Raw genomic sequence first — 12778 nt, forward strand, 5'->3', positions numbered from 1 at the left:
AACCAAACCCACAGGTGAAAGACCTGACTAGAGGGCATCAAGGTCTTTCCAGGCCCACATGGGCTCCTCCTGGTGAGCCTGCGGTTGCCTGACACTGAACTGTCCCCAAGACAGATATTCTTTTCCCTTATCCTTTGAAGGTTTTACTACCCAGCAGGTAACTATAATCTTGCCTTCTGTATTGAATTTGACACAAACTAGAGCTCTGCACTGTGTTAAAACCTGCTGCACACACCCACAGCACAGTGGGGTGGCAGGAGAGATCTAGAGATGAGAGGAAAGACTTGCACCGTCAAGGATCCAGAGGCTTTTGTGATTAAAAAAAGGCAAAAGATAAGGGTGATCCTCAAAATGTTGGACTTTTGTGGGAAATGAAATCCCATGGCAACAACTCAAGAATGCATTATGAGATCTATCAAGGGTTGGTCTCCGGGCCAAGTGTTCTACTGGTTTTGGAACCTTGAAGTATTAATTGTAATAATTGATTGTGGGAGAATAATACAAGTGGGTATTGTTTCCTTGCTAGGCAGGCAATGAGAGGTGACTTCCTGCCTGCTGTTTCTAATCTGGTAGGGCACAAGCAGAAGTGTCTGTTCCAGCACTGTCCTCAGGTGTGCTTCACACACAAGTTCACACACAAAGCTGGGAAGCTTTTTCTAGCAGTCAACAAGTCAGAAAATTATCAGCACGGTGGCTTTTGCCCAGGCAACGGAGGTTCAGGTCTTTGCAGTTTTCCACACAAGCCTCAGTGCTCTGTGAAACAGACCCTCACTCCTCATGCAGACAGATGAGTCGAATTAAACCCTGACATATGTACAAGTAATGGCAACTTTCCTTATTAAACAAGCTGAATTCATCCCACACTGCTTTAGTAGAGCAGCTGATGTTAAATCACGTGTACAGGGTTGCAGCAGCACCTGTATGAACCCACTGCTGCGTATCTGAACCATTGCTCCCTTCACTATCAAAGCAAATGTGAGCTACCAATTCCCAGGTGCCTTGAGCCACATCCAACCCTTGCAGCTTGCTCAGCTGAGCTCCTGCTGCACCCCCCCACTCCCACTTACTGTTTATTTGCATTCAAAAGCCATACACATCAGATTATGCATTAAAACATGCTTTGACTCAGCTAAGACCTGTTTGAAAGCCTAAGAGGAGTGAGAAGGAGGTTCTTTCCAGTAGCACTTCACAGGCAGGGAAGGATAAGCTTTAATATCCTCTGCCTAGGCTTCACAAACACCTTTGTCTTCCATCACCATAAACTGCTCCCAGTCTTCCTCTCTCCCCCTCACAGTAAATAGCACAAACAGTAATATACCTGTCAACAAACCAGCTGAATCAAAACAGAATTTTTCTGAGTCACTTCTTAAATAATGTTAATTAAAGAGAAAACGATACTTCAAAGTTTGTACGCAGACTTTTCAGCATTCAGCTAGGAAAACATCTTTGAACATCCCCCTTTTCTCTCAGGTTTTTCTCCCTTTACTCTGAAGGTCAAAGGTTTAATTTGTATGCTCGTCGCTCTCTTTCACTTTCCAACATATCCCTAATTGAAATTTGACACATATACCCATTAGCTGAATTTATTCTTTTTCCATGCTTCATTAACAATGCTCTTTGCTATATTACGACGCTAATGCTCATCATAAAATGCTCTCCTATGCAATGTGGCTTACAGTGGATGGTGATTGATGGTATCAGGTAACATGGAATCTAGAAGGTATAACTTTAGGTGCTGAAATTGCAAACTGTGGCAGGAATCTCAACAGCTAGGGACAGATCCTGACTTTGCAAGGTCTATTAGAGGGTGTAAAATGTCAGTAACTTCTCTGACGCTGCAGCATAAGCCCAGCTAAAGCAGAATCCATCCACACCTGTGTTCTCTGAACCTGAGTCTGTCACGATGAACTTCTGGCTGAACTAGATCATAATCTACATTATTCACCTGAAATGTTGAATATAATTTTCACTACTAAATTGTCTACAATTGGGTCTTGTAACTAGAGAATGAAACTCAAAACCATAAATGCAAATGAGCTTTTCATTTAAAACTGCAATTTCCTTTCTGATGTACTGTACCACTTGTCCATGAAGTTCTGTCTTTTTCGGAAAATGACATTTTCCTATGGTGTATAAGTTTCATTGGGTTGTCATGGAAACTGGTTCTCTCTTTTTCTTTCTTTCTCTCTGTCCCCAAGTCTTTCACCTTGAGAGGAAAATGGTTGTCATTTACAGCACATAATTTTGCAGGTTAAACTTTCTATGATCACTCAGATAGTGATGAAATACAATCCCAGAGTTCAGGGAGAGGGGAAGAGGGGAGAGTGCTCACATATTTGCAAAGGGGACAGTCAAATTCTTCAATGTCTTTTACCCCCACTTTAGCAGCAGGGGCAAAGGGTGTGAGTGCAAGACGCTGAGTAAGTGACCCAGGCTCTGTGCTTTGGGCCATACTTACACAGTGTGGCAAAAAGGCGCTGGCTTCTCCTGCCCCTGCTCTGACAGAGGCTGAGCTGGGCTACACCTGCTTCAGGAGCCTGGGCTTGGTGGCCCTCAGCAAACCCACACATCCCCCTCGGAGCCAGCCTGGTACTGGACACATGGGAGGTTGTCCTGAGGGAGAAAAGGGTGACTGCTTGCCACAGTGACCCTGAGGGCTGAGTAAAACAGAAGGGCAGGGAGCACACAAAGAGCCTCAGAGAGCAGAGAAATGCCTTTGTAGCCCAGGAAACTGGGCTCGGTTTTTCTTAATTGTGGCCAAGGTTAAAGCAAGCTCTCTTAAGGCAAGGAGAGAATAATCGCCTCAGGAAACAAAACATTGTTTGGAACGATTTACTGGATATTCAGTCCAGCCAAAGGAACATACCGGAGGAAATGGGGGCTGGAGAGGGTCAGGGCTTGTTCTTTCATTCAAATCTATAGACCTTTCCCCTTGCCTAAGACTGGTTTGGTTTAGTCCCCATGCAGGGCTCATGTGTCACAAGCTGTATCCTGCAAGGAAAATATCCATAAGCCCGGGCACCAGCAGTGAGTGGATGCTCTTGCAGTGGCTGCACTCGAGGGATTGGGAACTAGTGACAGTGTGCCCACCCATGGGTGCCTTGCCATGGCCACATGACGCAGTTGCATAAGCAAGTCCTGAATATGATGCCTTAAACTCAGGACCCAAAGCCATTCTGCCATCCACTTAGGTAGATTCTTCACCTGTATAATCTGAAGTGTATAAAAGAAACATTTGTCTATATGGAAAGTCTTAAGGAAAACTGGAAGGCAGCAGCACAAGCAAAAGGCCTGCTGCTTTTTATGGCCAACCTGAAATGATAAAAAATGGCAATCCTCACTGAGCTTTTAGCCAGGGGAGGCTGAGATGGGTTTGGGTAAATTCTGGATAATTGTCTGAACCTCTGGATGTTGTCAGCATTATCTGCGGTTTACCAGCCACTTGCTTTAACCCCTTCAAGCCAATTAGCTAATGTGTTTAAATGCTTGAGGAGTGATTAGTCAGGAGGAGTCATTTTAGTAGCACGTATTTAGCAGGGAGAAAAATGGATGCTAAAACAGAGGTTATTTAGCAAATGATCACTCGAAAGCTAAAAGTAGTAGAAAAAAAAGGTTCATTGGGTGTTTTCTTTTTCTTTTTTGCACTACCGATTTCACCTATGGGCAGCCGTGCAACCTTATATTCTCTGTGTTAGAATATTCAGGCCAATGGAGGATTTTTTTCAGCTTTTAATGAATAGCACTGCTTTGTGATGCATGATGTGAAAAGAAGGGGTTTGAAAAAGGCTTTGCAGGAGCACTACTTTGCACTTTTACCTGAAGAAGCACGTGATAGGTTTTCCAGCTGCTTCCTACAGATGTTGTACATATGCTTAAAGGTCAGTGTTCTTTTGAGAGCATCCATAACCCCACTTACATTTAGATAACAAACAAACATCTCATGCCAAGAAAAAGTGTTTTAAATGACTAATGTTACAAAATTAAGATCTCTAATCAGCAGATGGGGAATGAAAATCATACCTCTGAAGGAAAACCTGACTGATATTTTGACTGCTGTCTCAGATTTAGAGTGCTGGGATTGGTTCTATGGGAAAAGACTTCGGAAATGGCACATTAGGAGAAGGAGAAGCTGCACCGCCACAAGGTTCTTGCTTCTTCAGCCACCCTGTCACTGACAAAGTTACCTAAGCATGATGCCCTGCCAAGGCTGCATGCCTGGCCCCACACGGCCTGCTCCAAGAAAACTATCAGCCTTGTGAGCTACCATGACATGGGAAAATAGTCACTCTCTCAGAAGAATAATGAGACTTTGAGACATGAAATTTTAAGATTGCTATGATGTTTCGGGGAGGTGGGTTGGGAGGGGGGTGGAGAAGAAGAAAACAAATCAGATTGGGATCATTATTTGAATTTGTGAGAAACCCAGAATGCAAAAGGTGCTCAATTCAGTGCTGGTTCCTTTAGGAGACAGGGAGGAGAAATACAGCATAGCCTGTCTCTAACATGCTGTCTGCTCTGAGAATTACTACACCTTACAAACAAAGTTACAGGTTTCACTGTGGGATTTTTTTTTTAATCATGAAATTTGTCCTCTAATTGATAGCAGTATCTTTTAAAACACACAATCTTGTAAGACTGAATCTAGGATTTTCACATTGTGATGTTTGAGTCAGCAACAAATAGTTCTTCAGACTGCCCTCCAAATGACCTCCAAAAAAATTGGTGAGGAAGATTACAGTTGTAGTAGTCTCATATAAATTACTGAAAACTAAATTGCAACTCACAGGAATTTACCTTGGCATATTTGGTCTTGATATTCTGGTGCAGCCTATGTGAATTTCTATCATGAAACTAACTGCAGTTTTCCTTGAACCTCTGTGTCTGCCCGTGATCTCTGATCCAGTCACATACAGACCTGCTCAGCAACAGCTTGTACAAAGACAAAACTGAGCAAGTTATGATACTTTCATAATAGCCCCTTGCCCACCTGGCAGTTTAGGAGAGGTTTCATCAACGTATTTACTTCACGTATTTATTCAAATACTAGGGGTGCATTAGCAAGCTGTTGCAGTACTTAAAAGTATCTGTCAGCTGCATATAAAGGAAGTGCATGTAATTACCATTTCTTTCTTTATGGTGTTTTATTACAAGAAAGTAGCACAAATTGTCCCAAGTTCTGTTGCAGAATACAAACTCTTCTCAATATCCTGGTGAGTTAGTCAGGAATGTTTTATAATTCCAGTCTCTTGGTGTGCCCATTAAAAATTTTCAGGTATGTTTTCCTTTCCTAATGAAGATATCTAGTTCTCTTTAACAGCTCCTTCTCTTTAGAATAAGTACATTAATTTTTATCCCCAGATTTGTCCACAGATGCACAGACTTGTCTGATCATCATGTCTAGGTTATGCTTACAGCCAGCTTTCTACAGGCTCAGGGTGACTTTGGGTTTGTCCCTTCATCTTTCCCTCTCTCACTCAGAGACCAAGGTTGTCCAGGCTTCTTTTCACTCATCATGTGTCACTACTGTATTTGCAATACAACTTTCCTTCTTGAATGTGTTGGTACAGAAAAATGAGGCCATCCTCTTAGTTAAGATTCCACAAAAGTAGTAGGATATCGTTAAAGGAACAAACTGTGCATTGCTCCAAGGGGGGCTAATTGACAAGAATTCTGCATTTGAATTCTGATGCTCCCTCAAACAAGGCTGTGTTGCTTTGTTTTGCCTTTCAAAACAACAAACCACAACAACAAACCACAAGCAAGCTCCCCTCCCCCAAATGAACAAGTTGCATTTGTGTATTAGTGGAGTTTTCTGCAGTCCCCCTTTCACTGAGCTGAGGGATGAGGGCATGAGGAGCAGTGGGTGCATCCTATCAGCCCAGAGAGATCACTCGTGTTGCTGATCTGCTGCTGCCCCAGCAGGGCTCCATATTTTGATAAAAGTGAATGGAAAGCCGTTTCACACAATTACTCTGAGCTGCAAAAAAAAGGGATCTTAGACTGGGAGTGAAGCGATAAAATGTCTGAACCTTCTAGTAGTCATAAAGAAAAGCAGCTAAATGCAGTCAGCCAAGAGCAGGTAGTTAAAAGGACACTGAATGTCAGGCAAATGCCTGTGTTTTTGCAATGTATGTCACACAGAGAAGCATTCTTTCAGGTTTTAAGATAACTTAGGGAAAACACTGTAAAGTTTCCTATTAATTTCTAACTTTAAAATACATATTCAAAGGAACGGGCAATATTCACTGCGCAGAGGAAATCTTCATTGCTACTTCTGGGTCATCATTTCTCAGTGAAATCCAGCAGAATAGGCACCATCTGACTGAGTTTGTGAAGACTGTTCTAGTGCAGTACCTGCTACCAGCTCTTTGGTACCCTGCAGCAAACTGGAGGTCAGTCTGCCTGAAGAATGAATGCAGGGTACTGGGGTAGTAGAGGTCCTTTTGTCTTCTGCATTGATCCTGAACTTGCACCAGGGGAAAGGAAATTGAGTAGGCCATTCCTTCAGGCTGCCTGCAGACCATATAAATCAGTCTTGTTCACATGAAACACAGTAAATATTGTGATAATTGCCTAAGTCACTGCACTGATTTCTGCAGTTCTTCCATACTGAGCTGCAACATCCCAAGATGAAAGGATAAATGAATGGAGACATTAGCTCTGCTCGAGCTATCAACCCCATGTACAGAGTGATTAAATTTTCAATGAGAAGGCACTGTCCATTTGCAAAATTATCTTGACTTGTATTTAAAACATGCACTCTAGTCACACAGTTGTAATTCTTGGTGGCTTTCCCTGCAAAAGCACCTCTCTGTGGGCATGGTGAGTTAATAAACCATAAAACAAAGGTTTAATTACAGGGAAAAAAATATAAGTTGGCTATGATTGGGAGGCTTATATACCTGATGTGTTCATTTTGGTGTTGTCCATGTACTACTGATCATACAACTCCTTCCACCTTAATTCAGTTGTGTTTGCAGAGTTAGGCAGTGGTGCCCAGGCCTCTGGGTTTATCTTCACTCCCAGTCAAACCCAAGTCTGTTCCCAGTTTTGGTCACTGTAAATTGATGCTGGACGCTCATCCTCTCTTGTCAATACACAAATATTTCACCCATACCTGTATTACTGTGATCATGACTCTCTACAGATGTAGATGGGGAAAATGGAACTGACCCATTGCAATTCCATAAATAACCGTAAATTTCCATTTTTCCTGAGTTTTTAAAGGGCTTTGTTTACTGCATTCAAAAACATTTTGAATATGGCAAGAAGTGACTAGCCTGGCAAGAATATTTCCAAGCCTCAAAGCTCTTGCTAACTACTCAGTGCAAGAATAAAAAAATGACTGAAATTATCATGATTTTATTACCTCTAGCTCCATTTTTAGGGTTACACAGCAGTTTAGCAGAAGTGTTCCCCTTCTGCTAACAAACAAGACATTTGCTTGGTGTGTAGGCAAGTGACCTTTGGGACTCATCTGAGGACAAGGCAAGGCACCAAAGCTAAGCCACAGAAGCAGGGAGCTGACAAGCCAGGACCCTACATGCTTCAACAGGTTTCACTCATTAAAAGAAAAATGTAAGCTCCTTTCCTGTGACTTGTACTGCACAGAGAGAGCCCTGTGATTACATGGTGTGCCAGTGTACCCTAATTTCCACCAGCAAAAGGAAACAGGTCAGCAGAACAAGTGGCACCAAAGCAGAGTGCAGCCTCCTCAGCTGGAATCCCTCAGGTGATACCTGCAGATTGCTTGAGCTTTAGGCACAGGGAAGACAGACTCTCACCACAGTGTAAAGAAAGGTGAATCTGAGATACTTCCCAACAAAATTCCAAGCAATTACCTGCCAGTTTGCTGTATTTTACTGACTGTGATGTTCTTGAGTATTGCTCACAAAAGAAAACAACTTGCTCTATCTTTTTTTATTACCCAATGCCATGGGCAGTGAAATGTAAGGGCATAGTTATGGACATATTTATTTGGTCTCCATCTCTGATGAAGTAACAAATATTTGAATTTTATTACACTCCTGCTTTTAATACTGAAAGGAAATAACATATGTAGTTTATAATAGCCAAGGAGAAAGACAGTGGATTTTCTTATATTGAAGATATGACAGTTGAGAAACCACAGGAAGGCAAAGGAGTGCAAATATGGAGCGATGATGTGAAAGCAGGAAATAATGCAAAGGTGCAAACTAGTAGATGGAGGAAAAACAGAATGCTCAATAGCTAAAAGCTAGCTAAGATATGATAATTTGAGTGGGAAAGGAGATTTTGATGATCTCAATTTAAAAAATGAATTTTCTTTATATGGAAGAAAATGACAAGAAATGGGGAAAAGGAAATTTTAAGGGAGTTCTATTTAAACTTTTCTTGCAACTTTCTTTATATATATACATATCTATATATGTGTAAAGTCCTCTTTTAACTGCTCATAGGGAGATTATGATAACTAAAGATCCCTATCTCTGATAGCCTTGAGATAAGGAAAACAATCACATTTAGTTGGATCTCTCTTCTATTAAGCAAATAGCCCAGCAGAAATGTTGATGCTTTCTGGACTGCTCCTCCTGCTTAAGGCAGAATATTAAATATTTTAGTGACTTTTGTTATGCTGAAAGAGTTCAAGGTTTCTGTCAAATGGATCTTCATATAGAAGCAGAGTTCACTGAGGTTGATGAGCCTACTGGCTGCCTGTCAGTCATGCTAAAATAAAAAAGGCCATTCTGCTCCTAGAATGGCTATGACAGGTTAAACAAAAGGAGCTACTCACCAAGGTACGAGACCTTTACAGACAATGACTCGGATTTTGGAGTGTTGGGTGCTCCAGGGAGAACAGGGTCCATTTTTCTTCTCTGAACTCATTTCTGATGCAGGGGGCTAATAATCACACTTGGAAAAGGTGCAGCTGAGAGGTGCTTCTGTGTGCAGTACTGAGAAGCAGCACACACCCCTTTAGGCTGATGATGAGTGGGCTGCAGTAAAGCACCAGCCAGGCCCTGAAGATTGGAGCTGCACAGAAGAGGGAGATAGGGTTACAACGGCACTATTGATGTACTCCTGACAGAGACAATCTCAAATGCTTTGAAAGCAGAGAGACATAGAAGAAGGCTATGTCTGAAATAAAAATGAGAAGAAATATGCAATGTGGGAATAGCAGAAGTGTGTGAGCAGAGAAAGCAAGTGGATCATCAGAGTTAAAGGAGACCAACCAGAATTTTCCTTTGGAAGCTGTCCCATCAGGATGCCTTTATACCTTCCAGTGACAAAGTGGAGTCAAGATGCTTAATTATCTTTTGTGATCTGGATGCAAACAATTCCTAATCCTTGCCTATTTGACCTGGCACTTTTATTTCTCATGTTTAAGCAGACAATACATCAGAATTTCTCTATTATTATTGTTATTATTATCACCAAGACTTCAAACTCCTCGGCAATGGAAGAAATATTTTGCCACCACCCAGAAAGCCTTCCTTACTTTGCAGAATTAGTCCCTCTGTTAATTGCTAAGAGGCAGAAGGTTGCAGAAGTTAACTACTAATGCTGTCTCAGTCTGCTTAATCAGGAAAGGGTCATATTACAGCTGAAATAAGGTGTCCTTCTCATTAAGGCAATAAATTTCAGACTCAGATTAAACTATTGATCCAGGCACAGATTTGTCACAGAGGGCAGATCAATTAAAATTTCTGTTACCCACCAGTAAATGAGATAATTATTTGTTTTCCAGACCTTTTTGTATTTGCCAATTAACCCGTGTTTATTTGGCCTACAAGCTCCTGAGGAGAATGCCTGTGCTTACCCTGAGCACATCTACGAAGTTGGGGCCTTCGTGCCACTCAGGATTAAACCATAGTTAATGCTTTTAGAATGTACCAGACAGCAGCAGAAAATCTGAGCAAAATGAATGTCCTCAGATATTCCTTACTTTAATTGTAAGAGCCAAAGAACAGAAATCAAGCTGATTATGGGAAAAAGCAAATCAGAAATAAAGGTAATATTCTATTGATGACTCATGTCAGTGCTCTAGATTATAACTGCAACTATAATGACAGTACATGAAAAGAACAGAAACCAAATATTTTTTAAGCTGTTTCCTGTTAAATTGCTAAACTATTTCATAAAACCAGATTCCATTATTGAATTAGACCAGGAAAAGGATAATGACAAGATAAAGCAAATACACAGTCTCTAATTTGAGTTCAGTAATCTGACATCTTCTGAGTAGCAAAAACATGGAAGAGTTTTTAGGAAGGATGTTACAAAACTACTGAGTTTAGTAGAGAAGGCAAAATCTTTCACTGCAGATTTTGGTTCTGTGTCAAAGCTGAAGGAAGGTAAATTCTCCTAGTCAAAGGTAAAAAATTGACCTAATTAATTTTATAATTAACCTTGATAATTGAAAGGAAAAAGGGTCACCTTCACTGAGTTTGTTCAGTGTTTAGTTTCAGACTATAAGCAAACTCATTCCTGTTAATAAGGCTACTACTCCCAAATGTTGATGTAATAAAGTAGAAATTAATTAGCAGATGCAAATGAAGACTACTTTTATTATAATGTACCATAGTTCCTAATTTATTGTTCCAAAACATACAGCTATTTTAATATTAATTTTTGAAGATTCTATGTCTTAGTCACGTACAAGACGTAGACTTCTAAGAGAAAGCCTAAGTGAAGAAGTTTCTAACAGTAAGATTAGTATTTATTTGGAATGTGTTTCATACAAAATTAGGGGTACCCTATTTTTATTTGCCAAAGCTGTGAATAATTATTACTCAAAACACACTATATAATATACTTTGGCTTACCTGAAAGGTGGGGAGCAGCTTCTGCTTTCATGTTAAACTGACTGGAATAGGAGAAGCTGGCACCTTACTTGTTTAAATCCTTCTTAAACCACAAATGTGGTAGCTTATTTACTTTATCAGAACAATTGTATTCACATCACTTCAATGTCATTCACCTGGGTAAAGTTCTCTGAGCTGGTAACACCCAGGGAGTTGGAGTTAGGTTTTATTCTTAAGATTGCATAATAATATTTTGACTTCCTACAGTAACGAGTTTCACACAAAGACCTCAAAGTCTCCAAGCAGCCGTTAATGTAGATAAATACGACTGTATCTATAAAGCTCAGAGGGATTTGCTCAACACAGAGAGAACTTGCCTGTGATCACATAAAATGTATTTTATCAATACAATGGCCAGCTGCAGTAGAGCACCTTGACAGGCTCCATAAACCAGGGACGTTTTACTATTTCCTGAGACTTTACCTGACCGTATTCTATATACTTTTTTCCTTCACACCCTGCGTACCAATTACAATACCCACACAGAATTCATTACACTTTCTTTAATTCTGCAGTACAAGGGATCACAGAGAAAAGCTGTATCGAATCTGGTAGTATTGTGTCAAGGACCTGTGCAATTTTCTTGGTTAGACTGCTCAGGGAATTATCTTGGCTTGTGCTATAGAAATTTAGAATTGTCCTCTAGCTTTTTCAAAAATACTTTAAAATGATCTACCTACAGCCAACAGCTGGTTCCCAATATGACTGCCAGTTTCAATGAAAAATCTCTTCAACAGCCTGCAGAACCCGTTTCTGGTATCACTACATCCAGCTTTACTGAAGCAAATGCAATACTTTTAAGATATATGTCTGTTCATCACTAAAGGCTCATGGAATGAGAAAAGGGAAAGTACAGCACATTCTACCCTGTGCACAACAGCAATACCTCTCCTACGAAGAATCTGGAGACCTGCTCCTTATTTCAATTTATAGTGTATTTTAGCTCTTCCTCTGTTACCTTTGAAACAAAAGAAACTAAAACTTAGGATTATCTGTAATAGTGAGAAACTTCACAAGTCACAAACCCCATCCTTTGAAAACTGAATGTCCTGCTCCTTCCAATGACTCCTTCCCAGAACACATGGCAAACTCACTCACTTCAGACACCATCTGATGGACAGCCCAGGATCCAGGAACAGAGCACAGACTCCTGTTCCTGACACCCATGGCTGGCCAGGAACTGGCTGCAGCCTGTGTCTGCTCCAGCAGCACAGCTGGGAAGGAGGCAGAATGACCCTGACTTACCTTACTGGCAGGGAGTCAGGGACTAAAATGCCCATTAGCAAGACCCAAAAGAAGCACAAGCTTAGAAGGGTTTAATGTTGCTTTACTTTATTTCGACCAGTGTTTCACTCTTTTTGCATGGTCCTTATTTTACTCTCTAGTTTAGCAAGGAGCTGGTGAGGCCCACTGTGCTCTGTTCTCCTTGACAGGGATCCATGATGGCAACAGGGATTACCTCCAAGGGAGCCAATCACTTCAGCGTTCATCTGACAGGTTGCTGCAGAACTGGTATGACTTCTGAGTTCAAAATTATGCTGAGCAATGTCTTAAAATAATGTTACAGAAATTATTTGATCGCACTCATTAATTAACAGTTGGAAATGACTGAGGAAGCAGAATTACTGAAAATGGGAAGCCGGTTCTTTTATTTATCACATGAAAGTGAGAAGTAAATGTTTTATCTCTATACAGAAGCATAATATGGTGATCTATAAAAAGACAAGGGAAGCAGAAAGACAGAACGCAGTCTGTTCAAAAAAGAGCTTTGTATGAAAGACTAACATTTGAGTATTTCCAAAAATTTTTTTTTTTTATTTTCTGGGATAGTATGCAGGCATCTCACCAACTTCCCCAAGATTTATTTTCAAATAAACTAAAACATTCCTGATGGAAAACCCAATTCTGGTGAATGAAAATTTTCCTAAAGGTCT

General features: G+C 40.7%; 1 long non-coding RNA gene across 2 annotated transcripts in view; it reads left to right on the forward strand.

Moving 5' to 3' along the window:
- Positions 1 to 12357, forward strand: part of LOC116446906 — a 67237-nt gene extending 54880 nt beyond the window's left edge. For both annotated transcript variants that reach the window (XR_004241432.1, XR_004241433.1), the window contains one exon: positions 12278 to 12357. This is a non-coding gene — a long non-coding RNA (uncharacterized LOC116446906). The remainder of the gene's footprint in view (positions 1 to 12277) is intronic.
- Positions 12358 to 12778: the final 421 nt, after the last annotated feature.

This window comes from Corvus moneduloides, chromosome 7 (assembly GCF_009650955.1).
Source record: "Corvus moneduloides isolate bCorMon1 chromosome 7, bCorMon1.pri, whole genome shotgun sequence".
Classification (NCBI taxonomy): Eukaryota; Metazoa; Chordata; class Aves; order Passeriformes; family Corvidae; genus Corvus; species Corvus moneduloides.